The sequence below is a fragment of the Epinephelus lanceolatus genome, chromosome 5 (assembly GCF_041903045.1).
Source record: "Epinephelus lanceolatus isolate andai-2023 chromosome 5, ASM4190304v1, whole genome shotgun sequence".
Classification (NCBI taxonomy): Eukaryota; Metazoa; Chordata; class Actinopteri; order Perciformes; family Serranidae; genus Epinephelus; species Epinephelus lanceolatus.
The window spans coordinates 34,387,239-34,408,349 of NC_135738.1; the positions used below are offsets into that span (position 1 = coordinate 34,387,239).

At 41.4% G+C, this 21,111-nt stretch overlaps 1 protein-coding gene across 1 annotated transcript in view; it reads left to right on the forward strand.

Moving 5' to 3' along the window:
• The window catches only part of ccnd2a (cyclin D2, a), a 182,416-nt gene that overhangs the window by 90,989 nt on the left and 70,316 nt on the right, over positions 1–21,111 (forward strand). The window contains exon 3 of the mRNA XM_078168113.1: positions 19,965–20,020. The gene's annotated coding sequence lies outside the window, so the exon portion shown is untranslated. The remainder of the gene's footprint in view (positions 1–19,964; positions 20,021–21,111) is intronic.

Sequence of the window (21,111 nt, forward strand, 5' to 3'; positions counted from 1 at the left end):
CCCCTCTCCAGCTGCCTGCTCTCTGTTCTGCAGAAACATTTAGTACCTATAGAGGGTGCTAGTCAGACTGGCTGACTGCAGCTGCTGGTTGGAGCCTGCTGCTGAGAGCTGTAGAGGCAAGCAGGGCATACAATGAATTTACACACCAACAGTTTCCAGTTTATTAGGTACGCCTAACTGAAACTAATGCAGTCCAATACAACAGTCCTGCAATTAATTCTTCCTTCATGAAGGTTCTGTTATTTAGCCTACCCCCACTAATATAAATGGGGTGGACAAAATAATAGAAACACCTGTTTGTATAATGCAGTGCAGTTCAACGGGACCTCAAACGCCAGCCTCCAGAATGATCATACAGCTGAATCAGCATTTCTCTGAAACAGCCAAACAAAAACTGAACATTACAGCCTTCATGAAGGTTGGATTAATTGCAGGTCTGTTATGTTAGACTGCATTGGTTTTAGTTTTTTCTGTCTATTAAACTGGCAACTGAGTGTGTATGGCATACAGTGCGAGTAATGAGAGACAGATTTATGTCTCACGCCTGCCATACACTAGAAGGCTTTGAGAAGACTTTTAAAGACTTAAGTCTGACACCCTCTGACATCTAAAGACAATGTGAGCTTTTCATCTACTGTAATCACGCACTTTAAGATTTTGCAAAGACGGGATCTTGCAGGGTCACTATTTGCAAGATGACTGCTAGATTCTATTTGAGAATTTCCATCCCGCTCCTGGTGAAAAATATTATGCCAAACTCCCTTTCAGAAATGTGACATGTTAACAATTCTTTACATGTCTGCAAAAACACACAGATCTAGAAACATAAGATAAAAGGCATCATTTGTCGACAATATTCTTGTCAGTTCGGCATCCATATAATCCATAAAAAATAAACTGTATTTGCGTGCAAAATTTACATTTTGGATTTTATCACCTCAACTCGCAACCAGCCTCAATTTGTAGGAAACCGTGGGAATGAGAGGTGAAACATTTCAAAAATTCAGTTTCTCACTAAAATTATTGCTGGTAGGTGGATCAGATACTTGCCAAATTAAACACCTCTTTTTCACTCTACAACCTCACCAGTTTTTCCTACGTTTCTACAGCGCAAGAGAACAAAGACTTGTTCATGTGCAGTGAGAGAGTGCAGCTATTCATCCCTATTTGCATTAGCCACGACTAAAAATATACAACAATATTAAACATGTTTTGTTGGAATGGCAAGAAACGAAACAGACTGACTTAAGGCGGGCGGACTGAGTCTTATGACCACCTTACACCAAAAGATTGAGATCACACAAGCTTGCCCCAACTGAGGTAAACCTCTCGTGATTTTATTCAGACATTGGAACTTTGTCTGTGAAAGTGAAATAATCCTTATTATTTGTTTTTGTTTCTTTGTTTGCTTCCAATGCGATTTTACTTTTTTTAGAATGAGGTATCTTGAGAACATCCAGAAAGAGGTAGATCATTTTTTATACAAAGAAGGGGCTATAAATTTCACAGGAATTTAAAAAGAGGAAATCGTTCCATTTCACTGTTTTTAAATAGATAATTTTGCATGAACTCAAAGCAAGCTGTATGACTCACTGGGATAATGGTGGAAAATGTTATAACACATCCCCACTGTTTTTCGTCAGGTCTATGTAACAGCCTTTTAGCAACCCAAGGCTCAGCACATGATGCAGCAGAAAAAGAAGTGTACCAACATGCTGAGTCAAAGCGAGAGCTCTCAGCTGTTCCAAACCTGCAGCCTACTGCTCGCCACACCTCGCTCTTCACCTTTCGTTTCACATCCTTCTCTGGCGAACCCAAAGAAACATCCTGTTTGCTGTCGATCGACTCTATCAATGTATCATTATGTCAGCCTGCCTCAGTTTGACACATTGTTGCAGGCAGTTAGCCGTGCAGCATGTTGACAGTATCTCTGCAGGCCCACCCTTTTGATTATGAGTCACAGCAACAGCAGTTAACACAAGTCAAACTATGACTAAATTCAAAGCAATGGAATGGAAACATATTTTAAATCTTATCAGCATTAAGGGTGTTAACTTGTGCATACTTTCACTTGCACAATTATTATCTTTTCTCAGGGAAGCCAGATTTGCCACTGAGGTGTGTGTGTGTTTGGAAAAAGCGAGTGACCTACCTCTAGATAGTTAGTGTATTGTTTTTGGACCAGGGTTCACCAAAGGTAAAGTTAGCCTTCCAACATACTGGCTTCTGTTAATCAGTGATACCGCCTTTCCCCTTTCATGTACAGTAAATTGCCCATGAACAGTGGCGACACAGATTTCAAAGAATCTTTCCATCATTCCAAACATGGCAATTATCAACCAATCACATGGGAATCAGTCCCCCGCCTGTCATGTGCACTTGTTTTGCCCAACAACAGTTAAAGTTTAGTCAGATCCCTTTGGGAGTGAAGGAGAAGTCCTTACAAGCAGCTCAATCACAGGACCTTTTTCAAGTGGTTGAATAAAGAGGGAAAACAGGCAAATACCTCAATCCAAAATAGAAAGCAGTGGTGGAATGTTTTGAGGCACAAGGAGGTGACGTAGGAATTAGCTGTAATCAGTGAAACAGTTTGAGAATGCTGCTGCTTTGTGCCAGAGAGTTGATCACTGTTGGAATCACACAAAAGGAAACCTCTTTTTTTTCTTAATTTAATGAGTCTTCAGAACCATAGTTTGAGAGTCCAGCGATCATTAAAGCTACAGTAGGCAACTTTCTGACATTAAAACAACGAGATATAAAGATGTCATACCTTGTCAATCTGTGTTTCCGACCTCATATTGGCATGCTGTATTACTACTGTGCTTTACTTTGGTTTTCTCAATGTATGTAGACCATTATGGGCGGGGCCAACGTTGAGTAGACGTCGTGGCAAAATAGTGCCAGAGCAATAGGAGTAAAAATCCATTGTAACACAAGTAACATGAACATAAATGTTGTTTTGGACGTATTTTCTAATAATAAAAAGCTCAGCATTTTTATGTTAAGAGGAGCTGAGAGCAGTGGGCTAAAAGTTGGGTAAACCTCATTTACGATGCTAATTTATGAAGCGGAAGAATTCTGTTTCACATCATTTGTCTTTTTCACACCTGCAATATGGTTCACTTGGTCTAGAAGGACAAAAACTGACACACTGCTGCCTTTAAGATCCATCATGTTGTACAGACTGCAGGTCATTCATTCATAGGACAGTCTTAATGACTGTCATGCTGCAAACACATACAACAGAAGCTCAACAAACCTTTTTTTAACTTCCTTTTCCCGCCCTGTCTCGTTGAAGTTACATTTATGTACAGCTAATTTTAAACAGCAAAGACATTTTGGGGGAAACATAATTAAATTATGTTATTATTATTATTATTATTATTATGTTAATTGTGTTTTCAATTAACATAATGAGGAAATGTTGCTAATTATTATTATTACCTTTTAAATTAACATTTAACTGAAATTATGATCTCTCCCTAACCTTAAGTGCTTTTATTACCTATATCTAACCACAGACAAGAGTCTGGTGTCACAGTCCTGCACTTTATATGACCATTATCCTCCCAACCACCTAACTTCAACTTCAGCTTCCTGCGTGATACATAAATGTAGTGTTTCATTAACTTAAGAAAAATGACCACAACGTAATTATGAAAACAGTTTAGTAATATACAAATGTGATTTCTAGGAAACAGGAGGGCTTTTTCATTTTCTGATCAATCTCAGAAAACCCCTCTCTTGACCACGGTTACCAAATGATTAGCATAAATATGTGCGGTGCTTATACATATTGCTTTTACAGTCACCATCAGGAGGTGGAATAGTTTTAGATTTTGGATCCATACTAAAATCAAATTTCGGCGAGCATGTTGACAGGTCAGAGCATTCACACCGCATCCGTTCTACACGCTGCTCGAGTCGCGCTGCTTTCACGAGCAAGCTTGAAAATAGAAGAGACGCTGATTTTTTTGTGCGAGTTCAGAGCGAATGGTCGCTGTATTCAACAAAAAATCGACATCTACAGTGGCCAAGAGAGGTCACAACACATGCAAACTCGTGTTTAGTGGTAATACAAAGCAGACAAAGACTACTTACCCATTTGTAGTGTTCAATATTAATTCTCCAAGTGCTGGAATAATCACTGGCGTGCGAACCTATCCAACCTTTGCGTTTAAACTCACTTCTTCTTCTTTGGGGTTTATTGGAGATTTGCAAACACGGTGCACTACCACCACCAACTGTTCAGGTGTGGTTTATATATTAACGGGATAGCAGCGGCTGCAGCGCAACGTGTCTGTTCGGTTTTGGTGTGTATACATGTGTGCTGCTGCTACGCTTGTGGACAGCTTTGCGACAGCTTCGCAACCGCTCCGTAAATGAGGCCTTAGCATCTAAGCAGACTGACACATTTCCAGAGTTGTTTTAACAAATTTATTTAAAGAGGCCCTAAGAAACAGAGATCTTTATGTGTCCCGGTGAAATCTAGTGTTTCACCACTTACTGTTGAAACTGGACAGAGCAACAAAAAGCTGTTATGTTAGACTCACATCCATCGGCTTCAACTGATCATGCAAAAATATATGTCTTCTTTTTAAAAATTGACAATATGTAAGGACTTAGTTGCCTATTTCGTCAGCTAGCTAGTGATTGGGAGAAAGCCAAGGTTTGTAGCATGAAGAGTTTCCTTATTTGTTTTGCTGTTTAGTGCATTTCTTTTGCTTTTGATTATGTGCTAGAAGCTGTATTTTTAATGTTGCATACAGACATGTCTTGTCCCATATGGGTTTGGTCACATATTTGGCACAATACAGAAATAAAAAGTTAAACACAGCACTTTCCATTTTATATGTAATAAAGACAGCACATAGTGCATAGCATATAGTGTTGAGAGTTGGTGGAGAAACACAACTGTGAGAGGAAGTCTGTACCAACAAAACACTGCCTATCTTTAGATTAATAGTTCCATACTGTTGCTATTCTCTACGTTTGTGTAGCTGCAGTCGAAAGTAACATTTCACTTGAAACAGCCCCTGCAGCATCAGCTGATTGTGGCCATTTTGGTTGTCACCCCTCTAACTTCCCCTTTTTAAGTTGTCCGAACTTCTCCTTCACGAACATGAATGAGTGGAATTTGAAAGTAGAGCTACAGTATGAACAAACCTCTCACCCATTCATCACTGTGACACTCTGTCTCACTCGCTCAATGCAAAGGACTTTTACTGGTGTGAAAATAACCCTACATGGATGGACGTTTCTTTTGAATATTCTGCATGTCCTGTGGCTGAATCATTCAGAATCCAGGCTTGGTTATAAAATAAACTTTTGTCTCAACTCATAGTGTCTCAAACCTTTTGACCTTAAATGAACCAAAGATTAAATAACCTGTCAGATAATAAACACTGTGAGATGCTTGCCTCAGATTGTATTTTGGGGGGAGGGGGCAGTCATATTAATATGTATGCATGACTGTATGTGCAGACATGCGCGACCATCCATATCTTCCTGCCTTTTATATCAGTGAGCTCTTGTACGATAGGCGCAGTGGATTAAACATTGAGTGTGTTCCCAAAAGGGACCAAGTCCCAGGTGTTACAGACACCATAGTGCCTTCTCACTCTTATTTGCGTACACAGATGTTTAAGCTTCCACCTTCTGTATACATACTGCAGTTCTGTAAAATCCCCCAAGCCTCAGTCTAAACCATACGAGCTAACATTTCACCCAAGAGTGTGTTTGAGGGTGCTGTGTTTTTTTTTTGACGGACGTGCACATTTGACTTCTCTCTTTTGCATGGTGCAGATTTAAGTCTAGGGAGCATAACCGTGTGTGTATGTATGTGTGTGTGTGTGTGTGTGTTTGTGTGTGTGTGTGTGTGGTTATGAATGAGCTACAGCTGCATGGCCGACTGGTCAGTATGGACAGCTGATGAATGAAGTGGAAATTATTAAAATAAACTGCTGGGTGATGCAGCAGCGTTCATGCGTCTGGCCTCCATATCTCCCCGACGATATCTTCCTCACACATCTGGCTTTACAAAGATGCACACCCTGTTGATGCAACGGACACAAATATTTAAAACACCAAAAGGTCATCAAGTTTATTTGCGCACTTAGCAGAACCTCTCACGAGATTACGAATCGATACTCATTTTTCACGATTTCAAATGAAACAAGCTTTGCATAAGGCGTGAACACAGATAGAGGGGAGTGGTGATGGCGACAGATGGACAGAGATGGGGAGGTGACAGAGAGACAGGGAGACAGGCCTGGTGATGGATAGATAGACGGGGAGAGAGAGAAAGAAGAAGGGCAGCGATAAGGACAAAGACATCAGTCACGTTTCGGGGGGTTTTCCCTCCTCCCCTTTGCGAGTGGACCTTGATCCAAGCCACACAGACTCTACTGTGTCATGGTGTGTGTGGCCCTGTGTCTGTGTGGCCTGCAAGTGGTGACTGGACAAATCATGACTCAGCAGAAATAGAGCCACATAGAGTAGAATAGAGCACAGCTTCATTGTTGAAGCAGGTTTCTCTGGCCTTGCATTAGCCCCTATTCAGAACACAATAGATCTGACTCTTTTCACAGAGCATCTCAGAGCAGGACTTTTCTCCCTTACAAGTATCACCAGCTACTTATAAGAGATGTGTGGAAATTTCTTAAAGCACATGACTGTCACCGCATTTTACAGAACCTTGAAAGTGAGCTTATGTAACATTTGCTGAACAGCAGCCACTGCATCCGCAAGTGCAGTTACGACACATATGCTGTCAATCAACTATTCATTTGACGCGTAGATTTATACAACATACATCTCCAGTAAAATGTGATCCCATCAGCTCCTTTAACTTGTGCACCGTAATTCAGTCCTTTTTTGCGTCTTCTTGTATTTTTAATTGTTGATGTTTCCTGATGATTCTGGTAAACCATGGTTTGTGGTTGAAGAATGATTCAACTGTTCACACATCACGTCCTCAAGAAGACGGCCGTATGGTTGCTTCTCCTGAACACAGCACCTCCACTGCAGCTGCCTCCGAGCAGTGTATAGAGAATAGGATCATGATGTGAATGGTAGTACCGCAACGCAAAGCATTGTGGGACTTGGGAGCTATGGTAGAGACTTTGTACTATTAGATGATGCGGTTGAGTTTATATCTTATCCAGTCTGAAAACACGGTGGAATGTTGAACGTTTGCTGTATTATCAACTACCATAACCGTTCTCAGCCTGACACATAAAAATATCCATTTCCATTAAATAAAAAACGTGTGGTTAAAAAGTACAAACACAGAAAAACAGCAAGTACTTGCTCATCTTTTGAGATGAAGGTTACATCTTAAGTATGATCTCGAATGCACAGCTGATGACCTGTGTGGTTTGTTTACGTGAGGGCACAGCTGATAGGTACAGTGGTTAGTTTACATTAATTTCCAGAAGTGCATATGTAACAAATTCAGTGTGGACAGAGAGGTGCTTGCTTGCTGTTGCAACACTGACTTAGGTCAACATATTTGCAGAGGGATATATTTTTACTGAATATTATGACGGAAGATATTTAAATATGTCGGACTTCAATAGATTTTTCTTGTCAAAAGCAGAACAGGGGGAAGCCTGAGTGTAGCAGTGCTGATGATAAAGCTTTGTGTTGTCTGAGAGACACAGATAGAGAGACACAAGGAGGGAAAGAGCAAGTCGAATTTGGATTCTTGAAAGATGTCACTTTATGACCCGCCTGCCCAAAATCCATGATATTTTCTAATAAGCTTACCCAAACCGCCTGACTGCATCACTAGTTTATACATATCGGGTCGTTTATTTCATTTAATCTTGCAGAATAGCGCTCCTTTGCTTCCTTGTTCAGCTTCTCTCTCAGGGTATGTATGCTAGTGTGGATGCTACTACCCAGAAAGCAATGCATTGTGATGTAATTACCTATTTTCTCTAGCAGTGATCCACAGTACAAGAGTGGCACAAGTAAAGAGGTCAACAGATTGATTCAGTCAGTTCTGGGTAATGTCAGTTACACAAGTATTGTCCAGTGTTTGCTAACATTAGCCACTGACAGCTACTGGTCATACCAGACCAAGTAAGGTTATTGTGACAAAACCACTGAGTGTATGGATTTGAGCAATGATGCATATTATAGCTTATGAATTCAACTTTTCACTCTCAACAGAAAGAATGTTTGAAATCTTAATTTAGAAGTGACATAGTGTTGCTTTGAACTTCTTTTAAACAACATATTTTTGCATTTGATGTGTACTCACAAAGGATTAAATAACAAAATTCCTCCAAATACAGTGGCTCAACAGAAAAAACAAAGCTCAGTCCTTGTTTGGTCACGATGGCAAAACTTGTGTTTGTTGATAATGAATCACTTCTTAAGAAATGAAACTCTTAATCTCTCAAGGATTTTATCAGCGGTCTAAAGTATTTCAAACAAGCTCCGCAAGTAAACGGGAGCAGCAGCTGATTCATACCAACAAATACAGCCTAAGTTCACCTGTAAAGTATTGTTAAGGGAAGGGTGACTTCCTGCTGAGCTGTGAGGTGATCAGATAAACTTGGACATGTGAGGCAAGTTGTTAAACAGAGATGGGATTAATAAATTTGGCTTAATAATGTACTCCACACTTTCACATTTACTTTCCCGCAACATTGTGTGTGTGTGTGTGTGTGTGAAACACTTGCACTTGCAGTTCCTGTTTGGGAGGTCCGCTGATCCTGGCAAACAGTGTCTGGTCTTATCTCTTGTGTTTTATGTTCCTAGCGAGCTGGGGGCACAAGCGGCCCTTTGTGGCCAAGAGGTGGCTGGTCTTGCTCCAGACCGACCCATGCAGCTGTTCACCACTGTTGGACATATCTATGTGTGCGCAGCCTGTGTGTGTGTGGATACATGTGTGCCTGTGTGCATGTATGTCCGTACTTGTAAGTGTGTCTGTATGTGATGATACATGTGTGTATGTATTATGAGTATACGTAGTATGTACAGTATTTATATGTGCGTGTGTGTGTGTGTGTGTGTGTGTGTGTATTTGTGTGTGTTTGTGCTTCATAGTGCAATATTGCCAGCAGAGCCTACAATTCCTCTTTCATTTAACTCTGGAGAGTTTGACTTTTCACAGTCTTCCGTCACATTCTGTCATTTCCTCCGAGTGTGAGTGGTCAAACTGCAGTTTGGGGACAGGCAGACCTTAACACATGGAGCAGCTGAGTATGAGTGTGTTCAGTAGGCCTGCATGTCCATACTCTAGCCCAAAATGTCGCCAACTCACGGGTCTCTTTTTATCCTCTCCTGCACCTGAACCCTGGTGACACCACCGATCCCCTCAGCGGAGGTTCAGTGCTCGGTAACACAAAGTGTATTGTGCGTGTGACCCATTAAGAACTCCTAAAAGGAGCCATCAGCGAAGCCAGCACAAAGCCACGTGCTGTGTTGGCAGTTGAGTGTGGAGAGGGCAAGAATGTGGCCCCCAGACTCAGCTTCTGGTTATTCAGTGTGTTAGGGAGAGAGAGGGGGGGGGGGACACGAAGCATGCTTTTGGGTATTAATGATATGTTGGGACTGAAAAATAACCTTTGATCAGGGAGAATGTAGTAGCATTCCTCAGATTTCATTAGGTGTACATTTACTTATATTTCATTAGATTTCAGCTGATTATTCAGTAGATATTTTATGTAACTTGCTTTCTAATCAAGTGATGATACTAATGCTATGACCTTTCCTAATTTTTCAATTGAATACTGAATATATAGTCTCTATATACAGACTCTACATTCAGTGAATGTAGAGTCTGTAGGCAAACCCCGGAGATCTTGTTTCTGGAACAAGAGCGGAAGAGCCCTGGTTTCCGCTGCTAGGCTGTTTGTAGTCCACGTGATATTGACCAATCTCGTTTGAGCCGGCTGCAGTTGTTGCCAGGTTAAATGCTCCGTGCGGTGAACTAACGAGGCAGAACATAATTGACGTCACTGTAAACTCTGAATCCATCGCAATTGTTCAGCATATTTACTTATATATAAATGGAAGTCGGAAACTGAAATTTGCCTCCTCAAACTGGAATGCCAAAAAATCGTGGATCTGTCCCCAGAGGCTGTATCGCCGTTTGCTGGCAGTCAGACGCTGAATACAGCCGATAGGTTCCGAGAATGCTGAATATACTGATTGTGTTATAGACATAGTTCTCATGGACATACAGTAGTTCTGGGTGACCAACAACAGAAACGTACTGAATGTTAACATTTCACAGCACAATCCTGTGTTGCACTTACACTCACCGACCGCTTTATTAGGTACACCTTGCTAGTACCTGGTTGGACCCCCATTTGCCTTCAGAACTGCCTTAATTCTTGGTGGCATAGATTCAACAAGGTGCTGGAAACATTCCTCAGAGATTTTGGTCCATATTGACATGATAGCATCACACAGTTGCTGCAGATTTGTCAGCTGCACATCCACAATATGAATCTCCCGTTCCACCACATCCCAAAGGTGCTCTCTTGGATTAAGATTGATGATCTGAGCCTTGTGACATGCTGTGGTATCCTGCTGGAAGTAGCCATCAGAAGATGGGTACACTGTGGTCATAAAGGGATGGACACGGTCAGCAACAATACTCAGGTAGGCTGTGGGGTTTAAACAATGCTCAGTTGGTACTAAGGGGCCCAAAGTGTGCCAAGAAAATATCCCCCACACCATTACACCACCACCATCAGCCTGAACTGTTGATACAAGGCAGGATGGATCCATGCTTTCATGTTGTTTATGCCAAACTCTGACCCTACCATCTGAATGTTGCAGCAGAAATCAAGACTCATCAGACCAGGCAACATTTTTCCAATCCTCTAGTGTCCAATTTTGGTGAGCCTGTGTGAACTGTAGCCTCAGTTTCTTGTTCTTAGCTGACAGGAGTGGCACCTGGTGTGGTCTTCTGCTGCTGTAGCCCATCTGCTTCAATGTTTGACGTGTTGTTCGTTCAGAGATGGTCTTCTGCACACCTTCATTGTAACGATATTTGAGTTACTGTTGCCTTTCTATCATCTTGAACCAGTGTGGCCATTCTCCTCTGACCTCTGGCATCAACAAGGCATTTTCGTCCAGAGAACTGCTGCTCACTGGATATGTTCTCTTTTTCAGACCATCCTCTGTAAACCCTAGGGATGTGTGTGTGAAAATCCCAATAGATCAGTAGTTTCTGAAACACTCAGACCAGCCTGTCTGGCACAAACAACCATGCCACGTTCAAAGTCACGTAAATCACTTTTCTTCCCCATGCTGATGCTCGGTTTGAACTTAAGCAGGTTGTCTTGACCATGTCTACATGCCTAAATGCATTGAGTTGCTGCCACGTGATTGGCTGATTAGCTATTTGCTTTAACAAGCAGTTGAACAGGTGTACCTAATAAAATGGCAGGTGAGTGTATATCAAGTCCCGCATTTCTATGTGCTGATTAATATTCTCAAGGTCACATTTTGGACTCAGTGATGACCATCTTTACCCGGTCAGGGTTGTTGCTTCCAAAATACTGCATGTGCTTTTTTTTGTCAGTTTCCTGACAGTAAGCATTTTATTAAGTTCAGATAAACCAGTTAATAAATTGTATGTTATCATTATCCAATCTGGGTTGTTGGTAAATATCCTATCAGTTAAGGTTTTGGTATTCTGAGTGGTTCTTGTAGGTCCTTTAATCATCTGCTGGAAGTTGAACTTTGTCATAATCATTTTCAATTTTTGTTTCCAATGCTCCAGTGCTGTCATCTCTGCATCTATCCAGGGGGCTTTGAGCCTCCATCAGTGCTGTGGTGGAACAGCCTGTTTGTTCAGTTAGCGGTGGTCCAGGATTGAGATGTGTATCACCTGCTAGTAATAATAAGACCAATGTAGTCCTTGAAACATGCCACTTGGCATGCTGTGTTAAAAGTTGTTTCGCAGTTTTTGTTTTTGTTGTTCCATTTTTAATCAGTGCCTTCAAAGAGCATGTGGTGTACAAGGCAAGATATCCATGTCCAAATAAGTGAAGCTTTGTTTGATCAGCATAAGTTAGGCCTATTATTGACCATTTTAGAGTTTCGGCAGTCAGGTCGTCTTTAGGTTGAAAGCAGTGTCCAATAGGGACGCAGCTTCAGTGTCCACAGAAAAAGTTTCAGAAGCGTAGTGTTTGTTTTTTAATAGCAACATTTATAATAAAGGTTAGCATTGTTTTGCGTGAAATTTTTCACATTTTATCAGCATAAATATACATTTGCAGTTGATGTAGACATGTAACATGCTTTTTGGCCATGTATAACAACCTTCTCATCACTTATTTTAAATTTCAGTACAGCCACTGCTATCATTAATCTGTATTTTTATTTATTTTGCCTGAAAATAACGTAATCAAAAAAAGAGTGATTTAATCTGCAGCTCAGCAGCAATGTCTACTGCACACAGGCTGCATAGTGAAAGCACCACGTTAGCAAAGCAACAGCTTCAGTGCTCCATCTGTGTCTATACAAGATGCATTCAGGTACAATATTGAGTGAAGATCACACATGTTTTGGCAGCCTGACACACAATCACTATAATTACGCACATAAAACTAAATAAATATACTTGAAGGATTAAAAAATAAGCATCAAGCCATGTGTATGTGCATACAGTGTGAGTGAAATGTTAGCCATTACACAGCCATATAGAAGTGCATCGGTTCCGTCAGATGAACAAAAAACATGGCTGAACCACCTCCTGTGTAGACACACTGTCAGGCTCAGGCTATGGGTGGAGATTGTGAAGGTCAGGGGAGGTGACTGGACATACAGTTGTGCATTGGGGGGGGGGCGCGCCTACATCATATATTTCTTGTTGAAGCTGATTATTCTGAGCTGGCATCACTGAGATTTTATCGTATTAGTGTAAAGTTAGTCCTTTTTTCAAGGGCTTAAGTTAGGATGTCTAGAATTGCTTCAGGAAAATATTAGGGTACTGTATCACAGTCACCCTTATGAAGTTAAGAGCCAACAACAACATGATAGCAGTTACTGATCTAGCTTTTGTGATGATAATCACAGACCTTAGTCTCAGTGACAGATGTTGCATAATTAAAATGCTCTCGCTTTTCTAGGCTGTTTATTATTTAACATAAATTTAACAACCAAGTCAGTGCCTTAGTGTCTAGTATATTTATATAACAGCATGTCCACATGATTGTTCCCTATTAAAGACATGCTACATAAAAAGAGATGACAAAACAATGGAAGAACGAGACTTTCATGTTTTCTCTGGGTAACCTTCTTTGGCTTGGCATCCTCTACTGTTTTGTTTACTCCCGTCAGCGCCTGTTGCCAAAATCATGACAGCCGGGGGCGGGCTGGAAAAGCAGGCTTTAAAAAAGAAAACATAAATGGTTTCAGTTGAGACTGCAGAAGGTGGGAACAGAAGCCGAACCTAAGACAAGTCCAAGACAATACGAGAAGCGTATCGAGTGACAGTTCAGCAGTGCAGGTCAGGCCAGGCAGTGTGAAGTCCTCCTCTTTGAGTACTGTTTGCTTCTTCTTGTTGCCCCCATCTAGAGTCCCCCCCCCCCCCCCCCGCCTCAGGGAGAGACTGAACCAGCAGCAAAACAAATTTGTTGTACCTGATGAAAAAAACCTATTTGAGATTCTTTGACTAGTAAAAACATGCTGCTTCCACTGCAGCCGCCGCCATCCATCATGTTCCCTTGCATTTGAAATGCATCGTCTGAGTCGACCTTTCACCTCAGTGGCCATGTCACTTCCTCTCCAGCCGTGTCCCACTCCAGCAGGAGGGGGTAGACGGGTCACAAAGGTTAGCAGGTTGAGCTGTCGGCACAGGTTTCACATCTTAAATGGGACACGTGAGGAATTGAGGTGGGACGCTCAGAAGACTGCAGGACACTGTGTGGGGTCACAGCAGATCTGATTTATCACTGTTATCACTGTGAACTCCATGTTCTTGTACTCCATCACTTTTTAACTACTTCTTCACTATGTGTGTTTCAGCGTTCTGTTGTTCTGTGAGAGTAGCTGCTCTACACACAGGTCACCTGCCATTCATGTTGGTATGCAGAGATCATAACTAAAACTATTTCCCAGTGTCTTCCTCAACCATAATCAGACTTTTTGTTGTTGTGTTGAGCGAAGTTCCACCAACAGACTGAAAATCTGTCCCAATAAACGCAAAACATGTGCATTTAATAAATAACAGGCACGAATTGAAGCAATGTGGATCATTTCTCTGGGCTTTTCTCATGAACAGTATCCATTCTGACTGGCTCACCAGCTGGGTGATAAAGTAAATAAAAGATAGAAAGACTTTTGGTGATAGATTTAGCTAATTTAGCCATACAATAATTTATACTCCATCCCTGTTCCATCCATCACTACTCCATTAGCCCCGCCCCCCCAGCAAAAACTTTCACCAAATCAACAGATGTACATCAATCCTACCTGCCTTTTGCTTTTCTGAGAGAAATCGTTGTAACCGAATGTTTTCTCGTTTGTTTTGTCACATTTATCTCTCTTAAATCATTTGTTTTATTAAGGTTATTCAAAGACAATTATTATTCTTTTTTTTCTAATACTGTAAAAACTGCTGCCAAGGTTCCTGGCAACAGTATTTACAGTGTGCATTTTCTTAACAAATGTTCTCATTTCACTGCAGGGTTCACAGGGTTTGGGTGGGGACGTGTCAAAAGATGTGTTGGAATAGATATAACTTTATTCTCCTTTTATCAGCTCCATGCACAGAACTTGATGTTTTTATCAAAGCTTTAAGTTTGTCAAATTTGACCCATTTTGACATTTGACAGCAGTAACAAAGACCCTAAATGTCATTATTTTAGCCTGAGACTTGATGACTTTCCCTAGTGTGGCCAAAAATGCACAAAAAAAAAAAAAAATTAAATGTTGTACTTTTGTACAGGTGCTACAAATTCTTGTACACTGTCAAGTTTAACCTGTATCTATTGAAAGAATAATAATAATAATTATAATTATAATTACAATTAGATAGTAGTAATGAGATTTTTTTCTTATGATATACAGTAGCAGTGATAAGTGTTTAATGGTTGTAATGGTTGTAAACAGTTATATATTAAAGGCGCTGTATGTAAGAATGTGGCCAAAACGGTTACTGCACTCAAATTCAAAGTACTGCCGCGAGTCGTGTCCGCCCCCCCTCCCCTACAGATTCGAGGTTGCTGCTCTGTGCTGAATTGCTGCGTTGTGCTCCAGAGTCCGGCAAAAATAGAAGTCCTGCATATCTGTTGCGGAGGGCTCCGGAGTGCCGCAGCTGAGACGGAGCTGGTACGCAGCACAGCCGCAGCGGGTGGAAACACACACATTGACCATGGCAGGGCTGCGTCGCCGTGTCCTTGATCTTTGGTTTTCCAGCGGACCGTTTGAGCAAGTCCGGCTTCTCTGCTGCTAACGCTGCTTCCGGGATACAGCTGAGGAGGAGCCGACTGCTATTGCTATGTACCGGGACACTGCTAATGTTGCTTGCCGTGTTGCTAACATTTGTTTCTCAAAAAAATCAGTGGGGTTGATGACCCACCTGCACATGGGCCACAATGTATGATCGAAAATGAATAACAGTTGAAACTATTCGAAATGTCCATCCCCATCTAGCTATGATGCTAGTTAGCCAACTTTGGCTAAAGCTTACCTGTCGAGGAGAAGAGTAGCCACTTCGACATCCGATTTCAAATTCTTCTCCGCTTTCAACCGTCTCCACCGTTCAAAAGCATCTCCTGTATAGACCCTTGCTTTGCTTCGAGTTTTGTCTTGGCATTTTTGGGAATCATAACGAGGTTGTTTGGGTTTAGTCGTACCATCAGCCATCGTAACTGTAACTGATGCTGAGACTCTACTGACTGCGTGACTGATAGACGGCGGTGGGTGGCGCAACAGGCCAAAATACAAATTCAAAACATAAACATGATTTGCAGACCGTAAAATTTTTTTTTAAATGCGAATATTCTGGCCGTACTATTGTTAAAAATAATTGATTTGATTCGCTAATTAGGATGATTTTATGACTATTTGCTTTAGATTTCTTACATATAGCTCCTTTAAACCCCACAGTTCCAGTATGTTCCTGCCATTTTTGGTGTTAATAAAATAGATTTAAATCATCATGGATTTTATGTCTTTATGTCTTAGGTAAAACTGGATATGATATTGTGTGATAATAGATGATTTTTCTACATAAACAAATTGAATTTAATGCTCATTCATTAATGTCAGACAAGCTATTCATACAGGGTTCAACGCTAAGGTTTTTTTTCACTTGCTCGGTCGGGCAAGTTGGTCACAGATCTACTTGCCCGAAGTCAGTTTTTACTTGCCCTATAAAAATTGTTTAATTTAAGCGGCTATCAATTAACAAAGACTGCAGTTATTTTCATGTTATGTAATCTTTATTCACACTGTATTTATTAATTAAAACAACATATGTCATGTATTGTAGCTTAATTCCTACACAAATATGACAGTGTCAGGGCTTAAAGTGAAAAATGTGTCAATCATTCTCCGTCTATAATTTTGCGCCCTACTTGAGCCATGCCCACCTCTATTTATTTTTCACCCCTCTCTCCAGTTCTGCTGTATTAACACCGGGTTTAATATATTTTGCTTCCATCTCTCTGCCCTGCTCTACTCTACTTCAACACTACTTAGCTCTCTCTCTACTCTACCAGTAGACTACCACATCCACCTGTTGCACAAAACGCACACAGCAGTGTTTCCCCTAGGATGGAGTTGTAGCAGCGGAGGTGAAGCACACGCATGAAAAATAATTTTCACATGCGTGAAACTTTTTTGTATGCTTGCAAAGCACAGCTTGCTGGGATGCTTCTGTGTATCTACTGGCACCAGAAGGGCTCTTCAGGACTAAGTACATACAGTACATGTGTGCACAGTAATGAGCAGGTGAAATGTCTGTCTAGCTTACATATGAGGTGTCTCAAGATTTAGGAACATACAATTTTATTGAATATAATAAAAGTAAAAAGTCACTTGACATGCTGCTGTTTTGTGCTATGACCTATTTAAGTGCTGGAAGTTGTTATTTACGTGACAACACCTGAACGCAACACAAGCTCAGCATGAGTGCCGTGCTACGCTGCTCGGAGTGCAGAGTGTTTGTCTGTGCCTAACAGCAGTCTGTTGGTTATTTACACACTGTCCATAACAATAACTTTGTCAGCTGACAAACTGCACCGGGCTCGGGGTCAGGTTTGGTCAGGAAAATGCGGCCCGAGCCGCTCTAGCGTGCTCACCTGTGTGTGTGGCGGAATTCCGCCGTGCACGATACAGAGAGCAGAGGAGAAATGACACGATGACATAACACCATAAATAGTATGTTGTTATGTTATTATATGAAGCGTTCGTCGCGCAAAATAATATCAATGGGGGCTGTGGGCAGGACATTGTTACACAGCTGTGCCTGTGACTTCAGGCAGAGAGACCGCTGCATCAGAGCCGAAGGAGCACATTTTAAAATACATTTATTTTATCAATTAGTTATTAACTTTTACTATTTTTAGCAACTTGCCCGATCGGGCAAGTGGGTTGTTAGTTTACATGCCCGACCGTGAGTTTTACTTGCCCCGGGCAATCGGGCAATCCTTATTGTTGAGCCCTGTCATATAATTTGAATGTTGGTATAAATACTTGTTATGAGGGGATTCTTGGGCTGGGTCAAAATTGACCCAGTTTAAAATATGAACGGTATGTAAGAGGTTAAATGTGAAGTCAAAAAAGAGAGAGAGAGAGAGAGAACAAATGATGCTAACCTGCTAAAACAGGACAGGAATCCATGGCTTTGTCCTATCAAGTGCCTGCAGCTCTTCCCCTCCATCCCTTTTCTCTCTCCTCTCTTTTCTTTGTGGATATCTATTATTTATTCTTTATCTTTGTCCCTATCTTTGATGGTCTGAAACATCTCTGTCAACATTGTGTGGCTGTGTGTTTTCATACATTTATAAGTTGGTGTGTGTGCTGACCTCTGTGAAGAAGCATCTGCCTGGTCATGCTGGCGAGGGACAAACAGAAAGCAGGTGAATTCTTAACAAGCCTCAAATAAACTGCCTCACAAAAGGGAGTGGGGAGGACACTGAAGTCTGCCAATCAACTGATTTTTGTTCCAGTTAACCTGGGGTTGAAAAGATAGGTGAACCTCCTTGAACAAACGCAGGGGAGACCAAAGAGTTGACTGAAAGTTGCTTGCAGTCTTTTCTTGGGTGGCGATGGGATGGGCTGTTTGCTCAGGCTTTGGACTGACTCACAAATCAAAGTGTTTGTCAAATGGAGAGATTAGGGAGCCAGAATAGGTCTGGGATTCTACCTGCAGCCTCGCCTCTTTGTTGTCACCCACCTGGAAGAACATCGCATAACAAAACGCGCACACACACAACAGAGAAACTTTCTAATACCCTGATAAAATGCAGCTGTTTATCTTCTGCTTCAGAGTTGAGGATGCACAGCAAGGCTGTTTGAAGCATGCATGAGTGTAGCATTGTTCATAGCGGGAGATTCCCCCTTCCACTGAAGCATTCAGCTGCACTCGGTGTGGCCCGTCCCAGCAGCTGCTGTCATCTCAGGACACGACACAGACCTTAAAGCTGGTGGTACGCTGTTAGCAAACTCATCCATGGAGGTAAAGGGAGAGAGAGAGTGTGAGGGAAATATGCAAAAATGATGACGAGCTTTCAAAAAGAAAGGGGAAGTTCCTCTACGAGAGCTGTGGGATTTGCCGTTCATCAACTGTAATAAATATTATCAGATGCCATCAGACTGGTTTGGAAAGCATACAGTCAAGTCAGGTTCTACTGAATTAGATTTCCTGGTGTGGTCGTCTTAGATTTGTTTATCAGGAAGCGGGTAACTAATGTGCACTGCCAGGAGCTCAGGTTTCAAAGACACGGCTGGATAATGGAAGACGTTTAAAAAGCCATCTCAGACAATGCAGGATCTTAAGTCCTGGATGTCTCGCTCATCATTCTTCTGATCCCATTTCCTGACTTCTGAAGAGTGAGGGATCTAATTGAAACCTCACCGCTTTTCAGCTGCTTTGTATTTCCACTGTAGTCACAAAAAGGGAAATATGTGTTTTGACAACTTCACATTTCACTGGCTTTCATGCCACAGCTTCCCCGCCTCCTGCACTCCATCACTGCTTCGCTCCTCTCCCACTTACCTGTAGGTGAAGTCAACATTGTCGTACTGTTAAATGAAGCTCTGCGGGAACTCCGGAGCGAGGGATGGGGCATTACCTTTCGGAAGTGAAGCTAGCTCTCTGACCCGCTGTGGTGAAAGGCCTTTGGGCTTCGCTGCATCCTTCTCATAAGATGATCTCTATGGGGAAAGCAGAGAGATTACACCTGATAGGAAGGAGACTTAGCATTAAGTCAATTGGCTCCTTTGTGGAATAATCCACTCTTCTCATCCAAGTCATTGTGATGAGTGATAAGGCCCAAAGTACGTATGAGAGTAGGGAAGAATAGCAGAACAATGTATTTACCCAGCTCCTGTACTCATGTTACATGAAACCAATATTATGAGATTTAGTTTCATGCAATGAGGCACACTTTTACTGTGTTGTGATTTCATTGAGGAATTTTAAAAACTTTTTTTGTACAGCCCAGTGCTGGAAATGTCACACCAACAGCTATTAAGGTACATTTGACAGGACGCTGGAAAGTATGACACATCAAAGATTTCTTTTGACAATAAACAAAATGTGTCAGAGCACATTTTATCTGATTGTCAGTTACAGGAATTTCCAATTTGTTATCAATGAATCAAAAATGATGACAACTTACTGTTTAAAGCCACAGCCTGTCACCAGGGAAAAAAAAAAAAAGCTACGGTGTGTGATATTTGAAATGCCATTATCTGAAATCATTCATCCTCATCACTCTGACTGCCTTCATACTTGACTGCATTGCTGTGTCTTCTAGGAATGGGATCCTTTCAGTGGGATATGCTCAGGATTAGCCTCAGGAGGTGATCTCAGGTAAGATGAATTACCTTTTTTTTTGTTTTCACTGAGCTCACGTGGGCTGCTGATTCATGTGAGCAACTTCTCTGTGCGACTTATTTCTGTGTTTGTCCTTGCTGGATCTCAGACGAGCCTGAATGACCATATTCTGAATGACTCATGAGCTGTATATGAGCAGACACAAGATATGTAAAAACGGCCTTGGCTGTGTATAACAAAATGTATATGTGTTGTATATCCTGAAACATTACACGCCTCTGTAACAGAGATACAGATACCTTACAGAGGAAAGAACTAATTAGATGTTTTGGAAATGCCTCCAGAAGACAGTATAGAGTGTGTTAGTGAATACCCCTGCTATCCCCAGATGCCATCTCTGTTAACAATAGATCATAGCACTGCTGGGCTTGTAGTTTTGTTTTGATTGAAACCAGTCTCGCTGGCTTGTCTGTCTTGCGCAGGAGCCTGAAAAGCTTTCTTCTGCCTGCTTATAGTCTTCTTCTGTCATGTTGTTTCTGAAAAAACAAAAACTTAATGAGGGAGTAGTGGAAATTCTTACTCATTACACTCTTACTGATCTTACTTTAGAAATGAAACTTAATGTAACTGGGATTAGCCTGCCTACAGTTGTGCTGATGTTGATGTGTTTCACAGTCTCATGTTTTAGTTGACTACTGTCACATTGCTCTGCCTCATGACTGCATTGACATACATGTATTCTCAGACTTGCTGCAGGTGTATACATCCCTGATAATGGGAAATAGAAGTAGCTGTCAGTGAGGTAAAGGTCAGCAGAGAGTCTATAATTGACCCTGTTACTGTCATTTTCAGTATCACAATGATATGATACCACTACAGTGTCTTTCTCTGCCATCGAAACCCCACAAGCATGGATTCCTGTAAATGTTAGCTTTAGGTGGTTTCTCTGCTTCTACCATTTTGGCGCACAATGACTGATTTGCTTTTTAAATTGCTAATCAAAAGCTCTTAAAATGTGCAAAGCTACGATAGAGTGTTCTCACATGGTGTCAAATGCATGTTCATCAGAGGTGAGGTTCATGTGAATGTGTATTGAAAATGAGAAGACCATGACTGTATGAAAGCAA